Below are 5,254 nucleotides of genomic sequence, written 5' to 3' on the forward strand. Positions count from 1 at the left end.
ATTTGTTTCTGAATTTCATAGAGTTATAAAATTTAAGACGATCAATCACATTATCAGTTGTTTCTGAAATTCATTATTTTCTAAATTATAAGACAATTCCTCATACTTTATTCGTTTCTAAATTTCATACAGTTATACAATTTAAGTCGATCAATCTCATTTTTACTTCTTTATGATTTTCATACAGTTCTAAAACTGAAGGCGATCAATCACCTTATAATTTGTTTTTTAAATTTATGCAATTGTAAGCCATTTGACGATCACTCACACTTCATTCGTATCTGAATTTCATAAGTTATCAAATTTAAGACGATCAATCACATTATCAGTTGTTTCTGAAATTCATTATTTTCTAAATTATAAGACAATTCCTCGTACTTTATTCGTTTCTGAATTTCATACAGTTATACAATTTAAGTCGATCAATCACATTATCATTTGTTTCTGAAATTCATTATTTTCTAAATTATAAAATAATTCCTCATACTTTATTCGTTTCTGAATTTCATAGAGTTATAAAATTTAAGACGATCAATAACATTATCATTTGTTTCTGAAATTCATTATTTTCTAAATTATAAGATAATTCCTCATACTTTATTCGTTTCTGAATTTCATACAGTTATACCATTTAAGTCGATCAATCACATTGCCATTTGTTTCTGAAATTCATAATTTTCTAAATTATGAGACAATTCCTCATACTTCATTTGTTTCTGAATTTCATAGAGTTATAAAATTTAAGACGATCAATCACATTATCAGTTGTTTCTGAAATTCATTATTTTCTAAATTATAAGACAATTCCTCGTACTTTATTTGTTTCTGAATTTCATACAGTTATACAATTTAAGTCGATCAATCTCATTTTTACTTCTTTATGATTTTCATACAGTTCTAAAACTGAAGGCGATCAATTACCTTATAATTTGTTTTTTAAATTTATGCAGTTGTAAGCCATTTGACGATCACTCACACTTCATTCGTATCTGAATTTCATAAGTTATAAAATTTAAGACGATCAATCACATTATCAGTTGCTTCTGAAATTCATTATTTTCTAAATTATAAGACAATTCCTCGTACTTTATTCGTTTCTGAATTTCATACAGTTATACAATTTAAGTCGATCAATCACATTATCATTTGTTTCTGAAATTCATTATTTTCTTAATTATAAGATAATTCCTCATACTTTATTCGTTTCTGAATTTCATAGTTATACAATTTAAGTCGATCAATCACATTGTCATTTGTTTCTGAAATTCATAATTTTCTAAATTATAAGACAATTCCTCATACTTCATTTGTTCCTGAATTTCATAGAGTTATAAAATTTAAGACGATCAATCACATTATCAGTTGTTTCTGAAATTCATTATTTTCTAAATTATAAGACAATTCCTCGTACTTTATTTGTTTCTGAATTTCATACAGTTATACAATTTAAGTCGATCAATCTCATTTTTACTTCTTTATGATTTTCATACAGTTCTAAAACTGAAGGCGATCAAATAACCTTATAATTTGTTTTTTAAATTTATGCAGTTGTAAGCCATTTGACGATCACTCACACTCCATTCGTATCTGAATTTCATAAGTTATAAAATTTAAGTCGATAAATCACATTTTTACTTGTGTATGACTTTCATACAGTTCTAAAACTTGAGACGATTAATTACATGGTCATTTGTTTCTGAAATTCATAATTTTATAAATCATAAGACAATTTTTCATACTTCATTCGTTTCTGAATTTCATACAGTTATAAAATTTAAGACGATTGATCACATTTTTACTTATTCATGAATTTCATACCGTTCTAAACTTTAAACGATCAATCACATTATCATTCGTTTCTTAAATTCACGCAGTTGTAAACTATAAGACGATCACTCACACTTCATTCGTTTCCGAATTTCATAAAGTTATGAAAATTAAGATGATCAATCACATGTTTACTTGTTTGTGAATTTCGTACAGTTTTAGAACAAAAGGCTATGAATCAAACTTGATTCGTTTCTGAATTTAAAACAGTTGTGGAACATAACCGACCAATCACATCGTTACTTGTTTGTGATTGTTATAAAATTCTAAAAAAAGCGACCAATCACATTATTATTTGTTACTTAATTTCATGCAATTATAAAACTTAAAACGATCAATATCACTTCATTCGTTTCTGAATTTCATCAAGTTATCAAACTTAAGACGATCAATTACATTATTGCTTGTTTATGAATTTTATACAGTTATAAAATATAAGAAGATCAATCACATTGTAATTTGTTTCCTAAACCCATGCAGTTGTAAACCGTAAGATGATAATTCACACTTCATTCGTTTCTGAATTTCATGCAGTTATATAATTTAGGACGATCAATCATATTTTTACTTGTTTATGAATTTCACACAGTTCTAAACTGTAGACGATCAATCACACTATAATTTGTTTCTTAATATCATTCAATTATAAAACTTAAGGCGATCAATCTCACTTCATTAGTTTCTGAATTTTCTTAAGTTATCAAATTCAAGACGATGAATCTCTTTGTTGCTTGTTCATGAATTTTATACCGTTCTAAAGCAAAAGGGGATTAATCACACGCGATTTGTTTCTAAATTTAAAATAGTTGTTAAACATAAACGATAAATCACATCGTTACTTGTTTATGATTTTTATAAAATTCTAAGAAAAGCGATCAATTACAATATCATATTTTTGTTCATTTTATGCAGTTATCAAACTTAAGACGATAACTAACATTTCATTCCTTTCTGAATTTGATACATTCATAAAAATTAAGATTATTAATCACATTTTTACTTGTTTATGATTTTCACAGAGTTCTAAAAAAAGCGATCAATCACATTGTAATTTGCTTCTGAAATTCAGACAGATAAAACCCATAAGACGATCATTCATACTTAATTCGTTTCTAACTTCATGTAGATGTGAACCATAGGACGGTCAATTACATTTTTTAAATGAATTTCATACAGTTCTAAAATTTAATGTGTTCTTAACCATAAGACGATCAGGAACACATCATTTGTTTTTAAATTTCATATAGTTACAAAACATAAGATGATCAATCACATTTTTACTTGTTTATAAATTACATTAGGTTCTAAAAATCAGTTTATCATTTTTTTAATTAATTTCACACAGTTCTAAAACATAAGGCGATCAATCACATTGTGTTCTGTTTCGAAAATGCATGCAGTTCTAAACTATAAGGCGATACAGATGTGAATTATAAGATGATCAATCACATTCTCATTTATTTCTGAAATTTATTCAGGTGTAAACCATAAGACGCTCATTCACACTTCACTCGTTTCTGAATTTCATAGTTATAAAACTTAAGACGGTTAATTATATTGTTACTCATTTATGAATTTCATACAGTTTTAAAACATAAGGCGATCAATTTTATACAATAAAAATGTAACTTAAATTTCATTCGTTTCTGATTTCATACAGTTGTGAAACATAAGATGATCAATCACATTTTCATATTTTTCTGAACTCCATACAGTTATAAAACTTAGAATGATCATTAACATTGTTACATGTTTATAAATTTAATAACATCTAAAACATGATGCTATCAATCACACTGTCATTCCTCTATAAAATCCATGCAGTTGGAAATCATCAAACGATCACTCATAATAAATTCGTTTCTGAATTCCATACAGTTATAAAACATAAGGCACTTAACCGCATTGTGCTTTTTTCGGAAATTCATGCAGTTCTAAACTATAAGACGATCACTCACACGTCATTCATTTCTGATTTCATAAAGTTGCTAAATATAAGACGATCAATCACATTGTTACTCGGTTATAAATGTTATACAATTCTAAAACACTAGGCGATCAGTCACATAGACATTTTTTTATCAATTTAACACAGTTCTGAAACCTAAGGCGATCAATCACATTATCATTTCTTTCTGACATTCATGCAGTTCTAAATTATAAGACAATCACTCACACTTTATTTGTTTCTGAATTTCATACAGTCGGGGCATTCTTTGTCAACCGGGCCACCCCCTCTCCAAAATTGAGTGCATGTACAAATTTTGTTTTAGGCGGAAATTGTTCGAAATAATGTGTACTTTTAAATAAAGTTGGGCGAGTTTCGAAAAACAATATGGCGAACCAAATATGGCGTCATCTATCAATGAATTACTTGAAATAATATTCGAGTTCGTGTCGCAGGGATTTCTCTGGTTGCGGAATTTGACCGAAATTGATTATATTTGATGTTTCAATGATGCTGATTACGAAACATGTATGATATTATAATAATTCAAGATGGCGGATCCAACATGGCGCCCTAAATATCGAATATTTCATTTCTGATTAAAAATGATCTCGGGTCTCGATAAAAAAGTCACCTTAAAGGTGAAAAATTTCCTTTTAAGGCGACCTCCTAAAATCACATGGTCACTATTTTACCAATTTCCGACGAAAAACTAAATATTTTAATGAAATTTCGCATTTGGTCACCATATGCGGTCCGCCATATTGAACTTGTCATATTGAATCTTTGAATTTCGACTTAAGATTCGTAATTGGTGACCCCAAAATCCTCAGAGGTAAAGTTTTTATCGGTTTTTAAGGAGAAATGAAAAGGTTGACATTTTTGCGCCATTTTGGATCCATCTTGAATTTTATTTAACATTTTTTTCCATTCTGACATCAAATTCGTAATTAGCGACTCTGAAAAGCTCCGAGGTAACATTTTTATCGACTTTTAATCAGAAATGAAAAATTGATATTTGGTCACCATATTGAATCCGCCATATTGGACTGGCCATATTGAATTTGTAACTTTTGATTTCAAATTTGTAATTGGCGACCCAAAAGACCTCTAAGGTTACTTTTTTATCGACACCCGTGATGATTGTTAATCAGAAATAAAATATTCGAAATTTATGGCGTCATGTTGATCCGCCATCTTGAATTTTTATTATATCATATATGTTTCGTAATCAGTATCATCAAATATAATCAATTTCGGTCAAATTCCGCAATCAGATCCAGTTCTAAAAATGAAGGCGATCAATCACATTGTCATTTTTTATGAATTTCATACAGTTCAGATCACAGTCTTACTTATTCACGAATTGTCCACAGTTCTAAAACATAAGACGATCAATCACATTGTCTTTCTTCTGAAATTAATGCAGTTGTAAATAATCAGACGATCAATCACACGTCATTCTTTTCTAAATCCTAT

At 28.4% G+C, this 5,254-nt stretch overlaps 1 protein-coding gene across 1 annotated transcript in view; it reads left to right on the forward strand.

Annotated features, from left to right (window-relative positions):
• LOC117183015 overlaps positions 1-5,254 on the forward strand; it is a 25,163-nt gene that overhangs the window by 11,210 nt on the left and 8,699 nt on the right. The gene's annotated exons all lie outside the window — the stretch shown is intronic.

Source organism: Belonocnema kinseyi, chromosome 1 (genome assembly GCF_010883055.1).
Source record: "Belonocnema kinseyi isolate 2016_QV_RU_SX_M_011 chromosome 1, B_treatae_v1, whole genome shotgun sequence".
Lineage (NCBI taxonomy): Eukaryota > Metazoa > Arthropoda > Insecta > Hymenoptera > Cynipidae > Belonocnema > Belonocnema kinseyi.